Source organism: Lactuca virosa, chromosome 9, assembly GCF_052849685.1.
Source record: "Lactuca virosa cultivar CGN04683 chromosome 9, Lactuca_virosa_CGN04683_v6, whole genome shotgun sequence".
NCBI lineage: Eukaryota > Viridiplantae > Streptophyta > Magnoliopsida > Asterales > Asteraceae > Lactuca > Lactuca virosa.
In genome coordinates, this window is record NC_136434.1 from 203,487,278 (window position 1) to 203,509,482 (window position 22,205).

The window sequence follows — 22,205 nt, forward strand, 5'->3', positions numbered from 1 at the left end:
TATAAGGGTTGAATTTTAACTTTTAAAATTCTAAGGGCTAACTTGGAATTCAATTATTCATAAGTAAAAACTTTTCAAATTCCAAAACTTGAGGGCAAGTTTTGAAACTATTCAAAACTAATTAATTCCATAACTTATGAGTTTAAAGTAGTTTTAATTAAAAAAAAAACTCTTCAAGTTCCATAACTTGAGGACAAGTTATGGAAGACTTTAAACTAATTAATAAAAAAAATAACTTTTTTTTATTGTAACTTATGGAACTAATTAAGGTTACACTTTTTTTTTTAATTTAATGAAGAGACTCTTGAACCTCCATAACTTGAGGACAAGTTATGGAGTCATAAAACCATTTAATTAGAACTAGACTCTTCATTTTGTAACCTTTGCCAACTTTTATGAGTTTTATGATTCTTAAATGTGACTTTTCATATAACTTGAGGACAAGTTACAAAAACACACTTTGGAATCAACTCTTAGATTAAAATGGATTGAAAACAACTATTTCACACAACTTTTCTATTAATCTAAGAACCTCATAAGAACAAGATAATTCAAATCATCAATCTTCAAGAAATTATCATGAACATACAAACTAATACAAATCTTGAAATTATGACAATTATCTTAGAAATTGGATTAGCATGAACATTACCACATCGAAAACAAGTTTATAAGTCCAAAAACATCTTAGGGTAATGTTCCTAGTCCAATTCCAGCCAAAACAATCGAATATATGCATCCAACTTGATTTTTCAGCTACTTTTGCAAGTATAACAAGAAAACAAGCCTAGGCTCTGATACCACTGTTGGGTTATGAGCATTCTAACACTCCTAAGTGTACATGCAACCCTAAATACCTTGGATCTATGTTTTCTTTATTATACATACAATTATGAACATCCAAGGTATTATCCTAATCTAGCATACAAAATAATAAATATAACAAGATAGAATACATACCTCTTTGATGTAGAATGTCTTCATGAAGCTTGAGTGCCTAGTGCCCCAAGTGTGACACCTCAAATGGTTCACACAACACCAAATACACTTGGAATAACTTGAGAGAAACTTGAACACTCCTTGAAATCGTCTAGCCCTCACACTCACACATTAGTGCACGATTTCTTGAGCCATGGGATTCTTTTATATGGTGGCTATTAGGGTTACACCATGTAACTCATAACTTTACCTATTCCTTATGCTCCATGGATTTTAACCTCCATGGAGTATCCATGGGTCACCCCATGGACTTAGTCCAACATAAGGAATCTTGGATCACAAGCCCACATATATAAGAATGAATGATTTACACAATCAACCCATATATTTAATTAGTCTCCTTTTGATCACTTAATTAATTCCAAATTAATTCTTGATCAATACTAATTAAATAACCTTATTAATATATTAGAACTTATAATATATTAACCAACCTTAAGTGTTATTTCTCTCATTATAGTCTATCCAAATGCATGATGCCATGCAACCCAAATGGACCATGCCGGGTCGGGTCAAGTCTTACCAATTATAGTTATGGACTTAGACATTAATCCAACAGGAGGGCCGTTAGACGAACGTGTAGCATAGGACATTAATCCTTATTAATAAGTATAATGATATTATAAAGTAACTAAATGTTTTTTTATAAATTCCCAATCTTAGTTACTTTAGGAAAAATGTGAAAATGATGCTATTCCATGAAATTGCACTTTGTACCTTGCCAAGTCATTAGTGAAGTGTGTGTGGTTAACCGACACACTAACTTGGACTAGCAAGGGTGGCAAAGGGTGGCTCGATGTTTGTCATAGATCAATAGAGCGTGTGTGGTTAACCGGCACATTGATTAGGTGATAAATGACATCGAGAGTACCAACATTTGCATGGTTATTCACACCTTGTTTGTGATCCTCGTTATCCCAGTAACAAACTTGAAGGACATAATCGAGATCTAAACATGCCATTGAAAAGTTTAATGAATCTCAAAGAATCTAGGAATTTCAATTCATTTAAAACCTAATCCTCAATTTCGTTTTTCATGGTGGAAATTGGTAAATCGTCATTTACCTACTTTCAAATATTTTTCAATTGGATTATGGAATCCCTCTTCCGAACTGCAGAATATTTTGTTGGGTCCTAGCCTTAATATTTCATTTGTGTGTTATATTAAGGATTCTTATCTAATCTAAACTTTGTTCTTCTTTTCAGATGTCTACCTCAAACAACGTTTCAAACTCAAACTCTTCCGGCTCTTTCTCCCTCATGAACTTATGTGGGAGGGTCATTTTTGATGGGTCGAATTTCGATGACTGGATTCAAAACATTCACATGGCCATTCGATACGAGGAAAAGGAATATGTCCTCGACAAAGAGCTAAAGGATATTGATGAAGAAACTACTACTCCAGAGCAACTGGCTGAGTATAGGGCTCATGAGAAGGACGCAACAAAGGTGTCGTGCATCATGGTAGCCACTATGACATCTGAGCTTCAGAATTCCTATGAGGACTTCTGGACTTTCGATATGCACCAAGACTTGATGGAAAGGTACCATCAGAGTGCTCGACAAGAAAGGTATGAAATCATTGCCTCCATGATAACAACAAAAATGAAGGATGGAGAGTCCATCACGACCCACTTGCAAAAGATGCAAAGATATATGGACCACTTGCTAAAGTTGAATGTCAATTTCGACGAAGAGTTGGCTAGTGACATTATCCTACACTCTTTGTCTGCTTGTTATGATCATTTCATAATGACTTATCATATGAACAAGGAGGAAGTCACTCTAAGCAAGCTTCAAGGCCTACTGAGAACTGCTGAAAGTAGTTTAAAAGGCAAATCTGTTGCACCCAATCCTACTACTGCTGCCCCAGTCCTGGAAATTGGACATGGTAAGGGAAAGAAGAGGAAAGTTCCTTCAAAGAATCACAAGGGAAAGCCTCATGATGGATCCTCTTCAACTGGGTCCAAATGTGGTTCTTTTACTCCCTCATCTAATCCAAAGGAAATAGAGTGCTTCCATTGTCATGAAAAGGGGCATTAAAAACGAAGCTGCCCTAAATACTTGCAGGACATTAAGGATGGGAAGATAAAGCCCACCTTCGCAGGTATTTATACAATTCTGTCTAATAACTCATCACATGCTAGTTCTTGGGTCCTAGATACAGGATGTGGTTTTCATATTTGTTCTGAATTGAAGGGTCTAAAAGGAAGTAGGGATGTGGAGCACGGGAAGATGAACTTGATCATGGGGAATAGGAAAGCGCCGCATGTCACCAAGATTGGAGTTTATTCTTTATTGCTTAGTAATGGGTTAGAGTTAGATTTGAATAATTGTTGCTACTCGTCAAAAATGGAGAGAAACATTATTTCTTTTCATGGTTTGTATAAACAAGATTTTAGATTTTAATTTAACAATGAAATTGGTTCTATTAATGCTTTTTATAATGGTAAATTTTATTTTGAAGCATTGCCTTGTAATATGTATATATGAAACTATGATGGTTGTAGACAACTTAGGAAATAATGTATTGCATATTGATTCGTCCAATGGTTTGGACAAAACATGCTTGTGGCATTGTCGTCTTGGACATGTCAACAAGAAGCGCATAGCCCAACTCTAAAAGGATGGAGTGTTGGAGTGGAGTCATTTGACTTAAATTCGAATGCCACGTGCGAATCTTGTTTGCTTGGAAAGATGAACAAGTCACCTTTCACTGGTACTCGTGAAAGAGATGAGGGTTTGTTGAATCTCATACACCGATGTGTGTGGGCCCTTCAGATCCGCCACAAGGGATGCCAACCGCTTCTATGTAACCTTTACCGATGATGATAGCAGATATGGAGTTCCACAAGAAGTGGAGAATCAATTGGGCAGCAAGATAAAGATGCGCCGATCTGATCGAGGTGGTGAGTATCCTAGTATCGATTTCCACAACCATCTTAAGGAATGTGGAATTGTTTCACATTTGACGCCACCTAGGACACCGCAACTTAATGGTGTGGCTGAGAGGCGCAATCGAACCTTGTTGGACATGGTTCGTTCCATGATGAGTCGAGCTTCGTTACCTATCTCATTCTGGGGGTATGCCTTAGAGACTGTCGCCCATATCCTTAATCTAGTCCCAACTAAGAAGGTTGCCAAAACACCTCACGAGATGAGGACAGGGAAGGTTCCCTCGTTGGCACATATCAAGGTTTGGGGTTGCGAGGCTTTCGTAAGACAAGAGACTCACAACAAGCTTGAACCTCGTAGTGAGCGGTGTATTTTCATCGGCTATCCACAGAAATCCTTTGGATATCTCTTCTACAGACCGAGTGACAATGTTGTCTTCGTTGCGAGAACAAGGGTTTTCCGCGAAAGAGAACTCATATGCCAAGAGGACAGTGGGAGGCAAATTGACCTTGAAGAGCTTCAAGAGTTAAGTGATGAAGGAACTTCAAACACTAGCGCTCAACCCGAGGAGGAAACTCCTGTTGAACCAGTTGACGAGTTCTTACCTCTGAGACTTTCTAGTAGAGTTAGTGTTCCACCTGTGTTGTATGGTTTTCATATAACAAGTGAAGGTGATATGTTTATCAGTGATAGCACACTGATAAATTTGGATGAACCTAATAACTACAAGGAAGCCATGGCGGGCCCCGAGTCTACAAAATGGAAAGAGGCTATGGACATTGAGATTCAGTCCATGTATGATAACCATGTTTGTAACTTGGTTAACAATGTACCGGGTCGCAAGACAGTCGGGTGCAAGTGGATCTTCAAGAAGAAGACCAACATGGATGGGAAAGTGCATACGTTCAAGGCACGATTGGTTGCGAAGGGATTTACTCAAACCCCTGGGGTTGACTATGATGAGACCTTCTCACCAGTGGCCCAGATCAAGTCCATTAGGGTTATGTTGGCTATCGTTGTATTTCATGATTATGAAATTTGGCAGATGGATGTCAAAACTGCTTTCCTTAACGGAAAGCTGGCTGAAGATGTTTACATGTGTCAGCCAGAAGGTTTTGTGGATGCCAAATACCCCAATAGAGTATGCAAGCTTGAGAAATCCATCTATGGATTGAAACAAGACTCTCGAAGATGGAATCTTTGTTTCAATGAGAAAGTCAAAGAGTTTGGATTTTCGAGAAGCGAGGATGAGTCATGTGTGTATGTCAAGGCTAGTGGGAGTATAGTTAGCTTCTTGGTATTATATGTCGATAACATACTACTCATAGGAAACAACGTCCCAACCTTGAAGGAGGTTAAGTCTTGGCTTGGGAAGTGTTTCTCTATGAAGGACCTCAAGGAAGCTGCTTACATTCTAGGTGTCACACCCCCAAACCAGAACGGCGGAATCGTTCGAGGGCAGATGACTTCATGTAGTATCATAACAGTTGAGTAAATAGTAAAGAAAGCAAACATAACCATCATATATATAATTTAAAAAGTTACATTGTTGATTGTAATACATGTTTCAAAAGAAATTACATTATGATGATATAATAAGTTTGAAATTTGACGCCTTAGCATTGCTTCCCCAAAAGCTGTTGTTATACCTGTATTACTGAATCCCTGAGAAATTCAAGTAGTTTTGAAAAAGTGTCAACAATTAAGTTGGTGAGTTCATAAGTGTTTTTGTATAAGAATTGTATGCCTTTTTGTATAAAGTAACTGAGTTTGTTTCTAGAAAATCCAATATCTTCCATAAATGAATAGTAGTTTTTAAAAGTTCCAAAAACCGGAATGCATAAGTATTTTTCATACCGAAAATAGTGTAAGTAGATTTATATATGTATACATAATCACTAAGGCATTTGATAGCATCGTAAATCTAATGTTTTTAATACTTCATGTGAGTTTTACAACCGTACTATTGACCCATACTGCCTGTCACAACGTTCTTCAGGCGTTGGAATGATATGACGTTTGTCACCCCAGACCTGCTGGTCCAACTGTAGCTAACAGTTTAGGTGTGGGATTGTCAATCCCGTATAGATCTATACACAAGTATCACGCTCTCCCTACAGGAGATTATGGTTTACAACACAAGACTTGAAATGTGTACTTGAAAGTACGTGAAGTTAAATGTCTCACAAAAGTTTGTATCAAATAGATATACGTATGAAAAGTCCATTTTCCTTGTAAATGTAACTGTTTCCTTTCTATAGTGTCATAGAGTGTAAAATATCATGAATATCTCCTAAACTATACCTATTATAGTTTTTTCAAAGTGTGTTTCATTTGAATGATAAACCTTAGTGTGCTACCAACTGTGCATGTAAAGTATAACATTTGTAATAACGTTATTTTACTTATTTAACATTTATACACAAAATGTAGATAAAGCATTTGAAACTGTATGTAACGATTTGCATTTTAACATAAGTTTTTCTTGCGTTTCACTTGTATTTCCCACCCTAAAATATAGTAAAAAAGTGAGAATAAAGGGGTATGAACTCACTTGGTAGAAGTGGCGGTTTGATGAAAATGAGACTAAAGTCGGGCAGCACTTCGACTGGAGAAAGTCGATTTCTCGGAGATCTCGGAGCTTTGGACCTTCGTTGGAGCTTGGATATGGAACCGGGGCGTCGGGCTATCTTCGAAAGGCTCGAAAGTGAGAAAATGGGAGAGATACGGTGTAAATTAGCAAAAGAAGTCGGAACCCTTGCATCTTATTTATAGGGATGGGATGAACCTCGAACGCGGGGCGTTCCTGGGGCGCTCCCTCAGACGCAGCACGTTCGGAGCCTTCGTGCGTCATTCATACGAACTTCGGACTCGATGGGTGATGGGACTGGCTCTTGTCGAAGAACGCAGGGCGTTCCTTAGAGGAACGCAGGGCGTTCCCTCTTGGACCAGCCTTGGATTTTGTGCCCCAATCTTTGAAATTCCGTAACTTTAGCGTACGAGCTCCGGTTTTGACGTTTTTTATATCCACGCGTAGGTGAGAATATAATCTACAACTTTCATTTAGACTTCGTTGGCATATTTTGACTTTATTTTTAATTATATACTTTTAATAAGCCGTGACAGGAAAAGACCGTTAAAAATTCATAACTTCTTCATCCGATGTCCGTTTTCGTCTGTCCTTTTACCGTTGTATTACTATTGTCGAGATCTTCAATTCTCATTTAGGTCGTGTCAGCTAAATATCGCTCGATCTCTATTTCGAGTTTTTAGATGTCTACCGCTACTCCGAAACGTAGAAAAATCATAACTTCCTCACACGAAGTCAGATTTGGACGTTCTTTTTATGTACGTTCACGGTTTAATGATATCTACGACATTCGTTTGGATACTTAAGGATAAAAAGTATTTTACTGAAATTTTGCGTTTTACGCTTAACAGTGTTTTACCGGTTTTGTTGCGGATTTTCGATTGGTCATAACTTCTTCGTTAAAACTCGGATTTTTGTGTTCTTTATATTCCTGAAAACCTTGTTACGATATCTATTACTTTATGTATCCCAATTGAGACTTTTGAACATTTCATTTATGATACTATTTTTATTTATTTATTAATTCAAAATAGATTACAATACTTGACTTAGGTCATTACATTGACTTGAAATAGCGGGTTGTCACATCATCCCCCCGTTAGAGAGAATTTCGTCCCGAATTTATGCTAAGATAAGTATTTATGGACTACGGAAAAGATGCGGGTATTTTTGTTTCATCTGATCTTCGCGCTCCCAGGTGTATTCAGGTCCTCGCTTTTCATTCCAGCGGACCTTCACAATGGGTATGCGACTTTGTTTTGTTCTTTTTATTCCCTATCCATGATTTCTACTGGTTCTTCTACAAAGTGGAGACTCTCGTTGATTTCGATTTCGTCCAGAGGGATGACGAGGGTCTCATCGGACAAGCACTTCTTTAAGTTTGACACATGAAAGGTAGGATGTATGTTATTGAGTTCCTGCAGTAATCGAAGCTTGTATGCTACCGGGCTGATCCTGGAAAGGATCTCGAATGGTCCGATATACCTTGGATTTAGTTTACCACGTTTACCAAAACGTATTAATCCCTTCCACGGTGAGACCTTCACTAGCACTCGGTCCCCAACCTGAAATTCCAAGGGCTTCCGTCTTTTGTTCGCATAACTCTTTTGTCTGTCTCTTGAAGCTTTTAGGCATTCCCGAATTTGGAGAATCCTTTCGGTCGTTTCTCTTATGATTTCCGGGCCTGTGAGTGTGCTGTCAGATATTTGTCCTCTAGCTAGTTGCGTGTCACCCACTTCAGCCCAACACAGAGGTGATCTGCACTTACGACCGTAGAGGGCTTCGAATGGAGCAACCTTGATGCTAGTATGATAACTATTGTTGTATGAGAACTCGACTAGTGGTAAATGGGTATCCCATGCCTTACCAAAATAGATCACACAAGCTATTAGCATATCTTCCAAAGTCCGAGTGGTCCTCTCACTCTGACCGTCGGTTTGTGGATGGTAAGCGGTACTCATGTCTAGTTTCGTCCCTAGAGATTTTTGTAGTGACTGCCAGAACCGTGAGGTGAATCTACTATCTCTGTCAAAGATAATGGATATTGGTACACCATGCAGTCGCACAATCTCTCTGATGTATGTTCGAGCTAGTTTCTCCATCTTGTCAGTTTCCTTTATTGGTAGGAAGTGCGCGGCTTTGGTTAATTTGTCGACGATCACCCAGATGGTGTCAAATCCGCCCGCTGTTTTGGGTAACTTGGTTATGAAATCCATGGTTATCCGCTCCCACTTCCACCCAGGTATTTCAGGTTTTTGTAACAATCCCGAGGGCTTTTGGTACTCTATTTTGACTTTGGCGCAAGTCAGACACTTGCCAACATAGGCAGCAATTTCGGCTTTCATGTTCAGCCACCAATACAATTTCTTGAGGTCCAGATACATCTTGTCTGAACTGGGATGCATGAAGTATCGAGTCTGATGAACCTCATTCATGACAACGTCTCTGAATCCACCAAACTTCGGTGTCCAGATTCGATTCATGAAGTAACGAACTCCGTCACCCTTGACTTCAAGATTCTTATCCATTCCTCTTAAGGCTTCGCCAGCCACGTTTTCTGTTTTCAAGGCTTCCTTTTGAGCTTCCTTGATTTGCATGGACAAGTGTGAATGGATCGTCATGGTTAAGGACTTCACTCGGCGGCCCGAGTACTCCTTTCGACTGAGAGCATCAGCAACTACATTAGCTTTTCCTGGGTGATAACGAATCTCGCATTCGTAATCGCTCAGTAGTTCAACCCACCGTCTCTGTCTCATGTTGAGTTCTTTTTGGTTGAGAATGTGCTGAAGGCTCTTATGATCGGTGAAGATTGTGCATTTCGTGCCGTAGAGATAGTGCCTCCAGATCTTTAGGGCGAAAACGACTGCTCCCAATTCTAGGTCGTGGGTAGTGTATTTGACTTCGTGTGTCTTGAGTTGTCTCGAGGCGTATGCGATGACCTTTCCTCGTTGCATTAGAACACATCCCAAACCATGGTTTGATGCGTCGCAGTAGACCACGAAGTCTTCTGTTCCTTCTGGCAGGGATAATATAGGTGTGCTGCATAGGGCTTGTTTTAGTGTTTGGAACGCAGCGTCTTGCTTTTCTCCCCAGTTGTAGGTTACACCCTTCTGAGGCAGGGCGGTAAGTGGTTTGGCAATCTTTGAGAAGTTTTGTATGAATCTTCGGTAATAGCCAGCAAGGCCCAAGAATTGTCGGATTTCCATTGGAGTTCTTGGAGTTGCCCAGTTCTCGATTGCCTTGATTTTGGAAGGGTCCACGTGTATCCCTTCTTTGTTGACCACGTGACCAAGGAAATCTACTTTCCAAATCCAAAATTCGCACTTTGAAAATTTTGTGTATAGCTTCTCTGCCCTTAATGTTTCCAAGACCTGCCGGAGGTGTTGACTATGTTCTTCTTTTCTCTTCGAATAGATGAGTATATCATCTATGAACACAATCACAAATTTATCTAGGAAAGAACGACATACTCGGTTCATTAAGTGCATGAACACTGCCGGTGCATTTGTTAATCCAAAGGGAATCACTACAAACTCATAGTGACCATAACGAGTTCGGAAGGCCGTCTTGGGAACATATCCTTCCAGGACTCGCAGTTGATGATACCCGGATCGTAAATCGACCTTTTAGAAGTAGCTTGTGTTGGATTAATGTCTAAGTCCATAACTATAATTGGTAAGACTTGACCCGACCCGGCATGGTCCATTTGGGTTGCATGGCATCATGCATTTGGATAGACTATAATGAGAGAAATAACACTTAAGGTTGGTTAATATATTATAAGTTCTAATATATTAATAAGGTTATTTAATTAGTATTGATCAAGAATTAATTTGGAATTAATTAAGTGATCAAAAGGAGACTAATTAAATATATGGGTTGATTGTGTAAATCATTCATTCTTATATATGTGGGCTTGTGATCCAAGATTCCTTATGTTGGACTAAGTCCATGGGGTGACCCATGGAGGTTAAAATCCATGGAGCATAAGGAATGGGTAAAGTTATGAGTTACATGGTGTAACCCTAATAGCCACCATATAAAAGAATCCCATGGCTCAAGAAATCGTGCACTAATGTGTGAATATGAGGGCTAGACGATTTCAAGGAGTGTTCCATTTCTCTCAAGTCATTCCATGTGCATTTGGTGTTGTGTGAACCATTTGAGGTGTCACACTTGGGGCACTAGGCACTCAAGCTTCATGGAGACAAGCTACATCAAACAAAGGTATGTATTTTATCCATTTGATTACCCAAGTATCAAGTATTGTATGCTAGATAGGGTAATACCTTGGAAAGTTCATAATTGCATGTATAATAGAGAAAACATAGATCCAAGGTATTTAGGGTTGCATGTACACTTAGGAGTGTTAGAATGCGCAAAACCCATCAGTGGTATCAGAGCCAAGGCTTGTTTTCTTGTTATACTTGCAAAATTAGCTGGAAAATCGAATTGTATTAGTTTAAAAGTTATGCTAATTACTTGAAAAAAAAATTGATGTGAATTATCTTTGTTCATATGAGTTTATTAGATTAATAGAAAAGTTAATTGATTATGTGTTTTCAATCCATTTTAATCTAAGAGTTGATTCTAAAATGTGTTTTTGTAACTTGTCCTCAAGTTATATGAAAAGTCACATTTAAGTTTCATAAAACTCATAAAAAGTTGGCAATGGTTACAAAAATGAAGAGTCTTGTCCTCATTAAATGGTTTTATGACTCCATAACTTGTCCTCAAGTTATGGAGGTTCAAGAGTAACTTCATTAAATGATAAAATGTGTAACCTTAATTAGTTCCATAAGTTACAAAAATAAAGAAAAGTTACATTCTTTTATTAGTTTAAAGTCTTCCATAACTTGTCCTCAAGTTATGGAACTTGAAGAGTTTTTTTTTTATTAAAACTACTTTAAACACATAATTTATGGAATTAATTAGTTTTGAATATTTTCAAAACTTGCCCTCAATTTTTGGAATTTGTAAAGGTTTCCCCATGAATACTTTAATTCCAAGTTAGCCCTTAGAATTTTAAAAGTTAAAATTCAACCCTTATACTTTATAGTATTATAAGTTAATAATAAATATATGTATAAGAGCAAGTCAGTCTTACCGTTAGTAGGCCTCATTCACGAAGCCGGTCTATAAGGGGGTATAAGGTTACTGCCTATAAAATGGCAGTTTAATGGGTGTCCACTCTCACCCACCGCTTCCTTGACTGGTGGAGGGTCGTTAGCCGAACGGGTAGGACAAGGACTATAATTCTCCCTTCATTAAAAGTATTAATGATAAATACTAAGTAACTAAACACTTATAAATTCCCAATCTTAGTTACTTAGGAAATGTGAATAAGGTGCTAATCCATGAACTTACACTTTGCACTTTGCTTAAACCGTTAGTGGAGCGTGTGTGGTAAACTGGCACACTAACCTGGATTTAACAAAGTAGGAAAAGGGTAACTTAATATTTATCATAGTATCGGTGGAGCTCGTGTGGTTAACCGGCACATCGATTGAGGGGTAAATATTAAGGGTACCAAGTATATTTGCATGGTTACTTCACACCTTGTTTTGTGATCCTCGGCATCCCAGTCACAAAACCTGAAGGGCACACTCGAGATTGAAACATGCCATTGAAAAGTTCAATGAATCTCAAAAGATCTAGGAGTTTCAAATCCAATTAAATACCTAATTACATTATTTCGTTTTTCATGGTGGAAGTTGGTAAATCGTCATTTACCTACCTTCAACTATTTTATAACTCGGATTACGGCATCCCTCTTCCAGTTATAAATAGGTTGTTGGATCCTAGCCTTAATATTTCATATTAGGTGTTATATTAAGGACTTTAGATCAACTATCTTGAATATCTCCCAAAAGATGTCTAGTTCAGACATCTATGATCTTCCCAAATCTCTTGGAACTTTACTTCCTCCACCTCCTCCAATTATTCTCCCTAACCCACAAGTTCAAGGTCACTTAAGCCCTAATGGCAAGCAAGGTGTATGTGTGATCACATCTTAGAGATGAAGTCACATATTGACAAGGTGGGAGAGTTGGGTGTCAAAGTCTTGAGAAAGTGGGATGTTCAATCACTTTCTAAGTCACATAGTGAGTTCCTTTGGGACTACTATGAAACAGACTATGACATGAACCTTAATGATCATATCTGTTTGCTTGGTGCCGCTGAATCAGCAATGATTTGGAACGATAGTAAAGCAAATTTGATTAGAAGATCAACTTCCCAAAAACTTTATGGACAGTGACAATGGTGACACTGGAAATCCAAAAAAAGCATTCTCTTCCCAATGGAAAGGGATTGGCCATAGTCAACCCGGTTGACCAAATGGTAAGGAGAAAGGCTAAGTCTGAGATAGTCCCATACCAAAGGGTCCGTATGTTTATTTTGCCAATGGAAGGGGCGTTGATTGCAAAGCTGCCAAGTTTACCTAAGGATGTTAAAGTCAATAAGTCTGACTCTACTTCAGGTAGAGCCCATTATCTAACTCTGTTAAGTTTCTATTCTAAGATCCTCATTACATGATGTGACTGGGTCACATGTTGATGTTTTAAGAATCAAAGAATAGAGAGAAAGCTTAAAGGAAGTATATGCTGATTCTGATCGCGTAGGTGGATTTCGATCGCATCAGAATTTTGAAGTTGTTACTTAGGAGTTATGATATATTGCTTAGGAATAGATAACAACAAGTTTTTCCGTATGCATTTGCACTATAAGGATAAGTTTTTTCCGCAAAGTTTTGAAATAAAATAAATGTTTTTAATTTTATATTTATTTTAAATATCCTTACAAGTGGCATTTGTGAAAAATGGTTGTTTATATGATTCCATTGATAGCAATATTTAAAAAAAATGGACTTGATTCTTTCGTTTGTGGTAGTGTCATAATTTACCAAATAAGGAAAGATTCTCATTCCCAAGGCTTCAGTTGGATAGAAACTTGGAATCATGCAAGTTGAATAGTATGATGAATGAGAACTTTCAAGCATTGGAAAATTAAGACTTGTTCACATGGATGTGTGAGTCAAGTTAAGGACTAAAGGGATCGAGTACACATTCTTGTGCACTGGTCAAGTCCACCACAAAGCTCGTTAAGACTATTCGTCATGATTTACTAAATTTTAGTAAATATGGTTATACTTACAAGTTTAAGTATAATTCTGAAACATTGGAAAAGTCTCAATGTATGGCAGAACGAATGGGAAGAATCAAATTAGGCAGACAGATAAAAGTTTCTCAAATCTGAAAAGATGGGAGAGTACTTTAGTATCATGTTTTGTGATCATCTTAATGATTAAAGAACCACATCACAATTGGTCTTCTAAGGACATCTTAGTGCATTCTTATGACTAAGAAGAGGAGTCATGAATTGTTGAAATGGTTAAATCAAGAAGATGAGTCATACTTCGTTTCAAAACAAGTCTTAGAGTCATACTCCAAGACTATAAGTTGAGTGACATATCTTAAAGAAAGGTTTATAACACTTGTCAAATGTAAGAGTAAAAGTGTCCTACTCTTGTACATTTGAAGTTGGTAAGTTGTGATGTTTTTGATTAAACAAAGACCAACTAAGGCCAATTGTGTGAAGTGTTTGTCTTGATAAAGAATCTGCATTATCTCTTGAATATTTGGCAAGATAGTCTTATATGTCAACAGGACAGTGGGAGTCTTAAAGATCCTAAAAAGAATTTCAAGAACTAATCAAGAATAAAACCTGAGGTTCTTCACTAGCACACGACTTGAGGTTTATAACCTATCATGTTGACATATTCTATGCCCATTCCAGTTAAAGTTGGCTTTGCATAGGAGTTCTGAAAGTTCTCAATTGGTTGCATAACAACTTGGAAGCAATGGCAGGCCCTGTACTGCCAGGTGGCAAGAAGTTAAGATTGCATAAGTTCAATCCATATGAGTTTGGATTTGTCATTATCCTTGTCTTGTGACTATGGTTTTGACGATTCACATGGATAAGAACACATACACCATAAAATCTAAGGGTCATAAGGTTTCTCTCCGATTCATGAAAATGATGGTGAGGAAACACTTCCACCAAGTAGATTTGAAGCAGATGGCAAAAGGTCTAAACAATTGAGACTATGATTACGGCATCCCTTTTCATAGTTCTGAAATTGTTTAGACACACATACATGCTATCTAAGGAAAGGTGTACAATTTTGATAAAGTTTTATCAAAGCGTCTCGTATCAGAAATCTGAACTTTGGTAAGGAAGTCAATAAAGTATTGATTTCTAGAAGTCCAGTTGATTTCTGAGTACATGTCAAAGCTAGTGGGAGCATAAGTGTTATGCTAATAATCATCATGTTAGTGGGAGCATGATAATTATTGTTAGTGTTGAAAGTTAGCAATGTTAATTATAGAACACAAAAGTTTCAATTCGTGAGGCTGTAGGGATTGAAAAAGTTGTTTTGCTATAATTAAGGGAGAGGATAAACTTCATTTCAGTTCTAAAGGCTTAGATTGAGACCTTAATCATCTTTAGTCAAGAATATATATATGAATTTCATGTTGGATTGGTTCAACTTAAGGAAATTCTATATATTGCGTTCTCAAAATTCGATTATGATTACGACATCCCTCTTCATAGTCAAATTTTGAAAACATGGCAAATAAAAATATTGTAGCAAAAGACTGGTCTAGAATCATGTCTTTATGTGAGACATCATGAATCGTGTACCATTTGCTTTGGGTACAGGATCGATTGCATGTGCTATAATATTTGTCATTTCTAAATTTTTCCAAATGCCCAGAGGCATTAAGAAGGGAAAAGGTCTAGAATTGGATATGACTAAAATGATTAAGCAATTGTCGAGTACAATCTGAGGTTTACCAATGATTGGTTGCTCAGGGACAGTTGGAAGTATAGTGCTAATTTTGGAAGGACCATATTGACATATTCTGAAAAGAGGCATCTCTTATTTAGAAGTGATAGTCAAAATGAGAATATGGAGTTGTCTCCATAGGTGGAAGTTATCTGTGTAAGATTAGAAAACTTAATGCAAGAAGCATGTCCAAAGCAATGTATGAGACTTAGTTTCCATGGAGTTGATCTCCATTGGAATACCTTATAATGACTGTTGACAAGTCTTTGTGACTTTGTACATATTCATTACAGGAGGGTCAGTGCATATAAGTTTAAAATCTAAACAGATTTCGATAAATGATAGGAATTTGAAATTCTCACATTTTTCGATAAGGATTTGGGAGTGTGAAATTAGAATCATTGAAATTATGTTCAATTGGTTTATTTCACAAAGTAAGGATCATAGACAAACATATAGTGCATACTTGGTGTATGGCAAAGCTATTTTTTAAGAAAAACATAGTGTACATGCTTGGAGCATGGGACAACTAGTGTTTTTAATTCAAGTATAAAGTTGATAAAACCAAAACAATGAATAATGAGTAATCAGTATGGTGATAAATAAAAGTGTTTATTTATATTCATAGGGTTTGATACCATATTTGATTCATTTATTCTTGTGTTTCACTTTGCATGTTTTGACTTCCAGAATAACTAAGTCGCTCTTCCTGAATGATTAAGTTATTCAAACCATCCACAGTCGGTCATATGTTGGAAGTAGATATGAATCAAGACTGTCATGGGTTAGTTTGTAGAGGTCCAAGTTGGTGGACAAAGTGGTGCTACAACACTCATGAGTGCTCATAAGTTCTGAGTATTGGATTCAACCCGCGCTCATTTGAATCACTTCATGGATTTTATCACGAGTGATCATGAGACGATAATATCTTATATTCTTCAAACCTAGAGATATGATTTGTTACTATGAGTTGGTTATACATTGATTGCACGAAAACGCATTGGTAACTCGATGTTATAAAACGTGCCTTTGTGTATGATTCAACAAGTAGTAGAACAAGCCATATGAGTCGAAGCTTATCCATTCCTTTTACCTTCGGGATAAAAGCGATATCTGTGGGCCCCTCGATGATTTAAAGATCATACATGTGAGTGCTTGGCCAAGCCAGGACTGATTTGATTTGTTCAATCAGTCAGTCATCATGAATCGGAAATCGGGAAACAACGAATGGACAGAGAGAATGATTGATAATCCATGTCTCAGTCCATATGATATCTAGAATGGAGGAATATATGATCCCTTATTTAATGGACAAGTCATTGACAAAGGTCAGAGTTCATCGACAAGGTCAGAGTTCGACAGAAGCTTTTGAGAGCTACGATTGCTGATCGGTTCCTGAAATCATACGCAATAATAGTTTTAGACTTATCCAAGTGGGAGACTGTTGGATTAATTTCTAAGTCCATAACTATAATTGGTAAGACTTGACCCGACCCGGCATGGTCCATTTGGGTTGCATGGCATCATGCATTTGGATAGACTATAATGAGAGAAATAACACTTAAGGTTGGTTAATATATTATAAGTTCTAATATATTAATAAGGTTATTTAATTAGTATTGATCAAGAATTAATTTGGAATTAATTAAGTGATCAAAAGGAGACTAATTAAATATATGGGTTGATTGTGTAAATCATTCATTCTTATATATGTGGGCTTGTGATCCAAGATTCCTTATGTTGGACTAAGTCCATGGGGTGACCCATGGATACTCCATGGAGGTTAAAATCCATGGAGCATAAGGAATGGGTAAAGTTATGAGTTACATGGTGTAACCCTAATAGCCACCATATAAAAGAATCCCATGGCTCAAGAAATCGTGCACTAATGTGTGAATATGAGGGCTAGACGATTTCAAGGAGTGTTCCATTTCTCTCAAGTCATTCCATATGCATTTGGTGTTGTGTGAACCATTTGAGGTGTCACACTTGGGGCACTAGGCACTCAAGCTTCATGGAGACAAGCTACATCAAACAAAGGTATGTATTCTATCCATTTGATTACCCAAGTATCAAGTATTGTATGCTAGATAGGGTAATACCTTGGAAAGTTCATAATTGCATGTATAATAGAGAAAACATAGATCCAAGGTATTTAGGGTTGCATGTACATTTAGGAGTGTTAGAATGCGCAAAACCCATCTGCTTGCTCCTTGGAGTTGGTCGAACTGATCGTCTATGGGCGGAAGGGGGTATCGGTTCTTGATCGTGAGCTTGTTTAGTTCTCGGTAGTCGATACACATGTGAAAGGATCCATCCTTCTTCTTTATGAATAGGACTGGTGCTCCCCAAGGTGAGAAGCTCGGCCTGATGAATCCTTTATTGAGTAGCTCGTTTAGTTGGTTGGATAATTCCTGCATCTCTGCTGGGGCTAGACGGTACGACGATTTTGCTACAGGGGTAGCTCCGGGAATCAAGTCGATTCTGAACTCGACTTGACGTTCTGGTGGAACTCCTGGAAGATCCTCAGGGAAGACGTCGGGGAAATCGCAGACTTCTGGAATGTCTTTGATATCTTTCGTTTCTTTTTCCTTATCTACCACGTGGGCTAGGAAAGCATGGTATTTTTGGGCTTTGACGCAAGAGATGATTTGTAAATTTGTATCGGGTTTATCACCATAAATGATAAGAGTTTCGCCATTTGGAAGATTAAGGCAAACGGACCTTTCGTGACAAAGTATATCGGCATGGTGAAGGCTTAGCCAATCCATACTGATGATGACATCAAAGCTTCTGATAGTGATCGGCATTAGATCGATTTGGAACGAGTGTTCATTTAAATCTAGCGTGCAGCCTATGTACATATGGTTTGTGCTTTCTGTTTTACCGTTTGCCATTTCTACTGTAAATATCTTATTAAGCGATTGGGGATTTTGCTTAAGTAAGTGTTTGAATTCATGGCTCATGAAACTCCTCTCCGCACCACAATCAAAGAGTACGCATTCATAAGAGTTATTGACGGGAAACGTACCCGTAACCACCGTGGGATCATCTATTGCTTCGTTCTGCCCTATTGTCATCACTCTTCCCATACCGCCAGCATTCCTTGACTTTGGGCAATCTCTCTAGTAGTACCCAGCTTCGCCACACCCATAACACGCCTGGCCCACCCCGACTCCAGGAACTTGGGTGATTGGTTGTCTCGGTGCCTTACAGAAACGGGCAGTGTGCCCTTTCCTGTTGCAGTTATTACAGTGCATCACCCGACAATATCCGTTGTGATGGTAATTGCATTTGCTGCACTTCGGTAGGTTTCCAGCATATTGCTTTGCTGGTGTAGGGGTGACAGGAACAACGGTGGGAGTAGTAGCGGCATGAACTGTCACTAGCTGCTGTTTCTTGGAAGGTTCTTGCGAAGGTTGACCCTTCCTTTTGTTCCAAAACTTCTTCTTCTTGTTTTTGTTGGTATTGTTGTTGTTGTTGTTGCTCTCTATGGGTTGCTTCGGAATTGCGGTCATGAATCCTTGGCAGACATCATGGTCAACGAGGGACTGTGCCAGCTGTTTGGCACTATCGAAAGTAACTGGCTTGGAAGCTAGTACACTTCCTTGAATCTGGGTTGACAGTCCCCAGATATATCTCTCGATCTTCTTGCTCTCTAGAGCAACCATTCCCGGGCAAAGTATTGCCAAGTCACTGAACCTATTGGTATAGGTTGTGATGTCCGAGCCTACCATTGTAAGGCTCCAAAGCTCTTGTTCGAGCTTCTGCACTTCGCATCTCGGGCAGTACTCTTGCATGAGCATTTGTTTCAGGTTTTCCCATCCCATGGAGTTAGCCACCACAAGAGTTAGTGACTTGGCGTGGCCATTCCACCACGTTAGGGCTCGTTCGGAGAAAGTACAGGCAGCAAATTTTACTTTGCTCCCATCTTGGCATGAGCAGATCTCGAATACTGCTTCCGTTTTCTCTATCCATTGGGATAGAGCCATAACTCCTCCAGTCCCATTAAAGGATATGGGTTTGCTGTTGGTGAAGTCCTTGTAAGTGCATTCTCCGGAACGACCTTGGTGTTGGCCGTTAGTAGAGCTATTTATTCCTCCTCCCGACCCGTTGTTACGCATTTGTGTCATTGCTACTGTAACAGCAGCTGTTACAGCAGCCTGGAAAACAGCATTGTCCATTGATGGGGGTGGTGGTGGAGGTGGTGTTGGTGTTCCCGTAGTATTGAAGCGTCGGGGATTCCTTCTTGGCGGCATGATTCTGCCATAAGTTAAAACACGAATTCTTGATAAGTCTTCAGAAATGATTATGGAAAGTCTTAGTATTATATGCTTTACGTTCCGGACATTACCGAATTTGTAAGTTAATTGCGAAATGGAAACTTACAATAATAAGTGTATGATTCCCTTAGTATTTTAAGAACTTAATGAAATACTCAATGAAATAATAAATGCATGTCAATCTCATTGATTTTAATATTCGATACATCGATCAGGAAAATTTGACCTTAACACGGGTCTAGAGTACATCAATGAAAACGGGAAAATTTGACCGCATTCAAACCCCCGAATTGTGTACTCACAATCCATCGGGTTTACATACATAAGGGAAAGAGCACCACCAACGCTCACTCGATAAGTCTACATATAGCGCAAGAAGTACGCGCTTTACTCCGAGCGGGTGGTACGTTGCGGACCGTGGTATGTTGTTGTGGAAGTCTGGGCTCGGGCTACTTGACGTTTAGCCTCGATGACGCGCCTCTCCATTGCGGCTTGGTTTTTCCGGAACTCCCTTACCTTGGCTCTAGCAGCGGTAATGTCTTTCTGGAGGGAAAAGGTGTGCTCTATTGTTCGATCAAGTTCTTCGTCCAAGCGACAAAGACGTACCGCAGTGATTTGGGCAGTGGCATCAACGTCCATGATTTGGTTGGCGTTTACCCTTGCTTGCTCGCCTCGATTGGCGATGCGACGAACCATGACAGGGAGTGCTCTGTCATCTGAACCTCCGTTACTGAGGTTATAAAAGCCTTGTCCCATGGCGTAGGGTGGACGTTGTCCTTGTTCTCTGCTCCATCGTTTCAGATCTACAGCCCAGAGGGGCGTCGGACCCTTGAAAGTTCCATTGGGGGTTTGGTGCCTTCTGGGGAGGATTGTAGACCTCGGGTTCTGAGTCAGTGCCCTCATCATCCGCTTCCTCTTCCACTTCTTCGGGATCCTCCTCCGGATCTTCCTCGGAAACCTCTTCGGGATCCTCTTCTGGATCATCCTCGGGAACCTCTTCGGGATCCTCTTCTGAATCCTCCTCAATCCAACCCCCAAACCAGAACGGTGGAATCGTTCGAGGGCGGATGACTTTATGTAGTATCATAACAGTTGAGTAAATAGTAAAGAAAGCAAACACAACCATCATATATATAATTTAAAAAGTTACATTGTTGATTGTAATACATGTTTCAAAAGAAATTACATTATGATGATATAATAAGTTTGAAATTTGACGCCTTAGTGTTCCTTCCCCAAAAGTTGTTGTTATACCTGTATTACTGAATCCCTGAGAAATACAAGTAGTTTTGAAAAAGTGTCAACAATTAAGTTGGTGAGTTCATAAGTGTTTTTGTATAAGAATTGTATGCCTTTTTGTATAAAGTAACTGAGTTTGTTTCTAGAAAATCCAATATCTTCCATAAATGAATAGTAGTTTTTAAAAGTTCTAAAACCGGAATGCATAAGTATTTTCCATACCGAAAATAGTGTAAGTAGATTTATATATGTAAACATAATCACTAAGGCATTTGATAGCCTCGTAAATCTAATGTTTTTAATACTTCATGTGAGTTTTATAACCGTACTATTGACCCAGACTGCCTGTCACAACGTTCTTCAGGCGTTGGAATGATATGACGTTTGTCACCCCAGACCTACCGGTCTAACTGTAGCTAACAGTTTAGGTGCGGGATTGTCAATCCCGTATAGATCTATACACAAGTATCACGCTCTCCCTACAGGAGATTATGGTTTACAACACAGGACTCGAAATGCGTACTTGAAAGTACGTGAAGTTAAATGTCTCACAAAAGTTTGTATCAAATAGATATACGTATGAAAAGTACATTTTCCTTTTAAATGTAAGTGTTTCCTTTCTATAGTGTCATAGAGTGTAAAATATCATGAATATCTCGTAAACTATACCTATTATAGTTTTTCAAAAGTGTGTTTCATTTGAATGATAAACCTTAGTGTGCTACCAACTGTACATGTAAAGTATAACATTTGTAATAACGTTATTTTACTTATTTAACATTTATACACAAAATGTAGATAAAGCATTTGAAACTGTATGTAACAGTTTGCATTTTAACATAAGTTTTTCTTGCGTTTCACTTGTGTTTCTCCCCCTAAAATATAGTAAAAACATGAGAATAAAGGGGTATGAACTCACTTGGTAGAAGTGGCAGTTTGATGAAAACGAGACAAAACTCGGGCAGCACTTCGACTGGAGAAAGTCGATTTCTCAGAAATCTCGGAGCTTCGGACCTTCGTCGGAGCTTGGATATGGAACCGGGGCGTCGGGGTATCTTCAAAAGGCTCGAAAGTGAGAAAATGGGAGAGAAATGGTGTAAATTAGCAAAAGAAGTCGGAACCCTCACATCTTATTTATAGGACTGGGATGAACCTCGAACGCGGGGCGTTCCTGCGAAGAACGTGGGGCGTTCCCAGAACGCAGGGCGCTCCCTCGGACGCAACGCATTCGGAGCCTTCGTGTGTCATTGCATACAAACTTCAGACTCGATGGGTGATGGGACCAACTCTGGTCGAAGAACGCAGGGCATTCCTTAGAGGAACATAGGGCGTTCCCTCTTGGACTAGC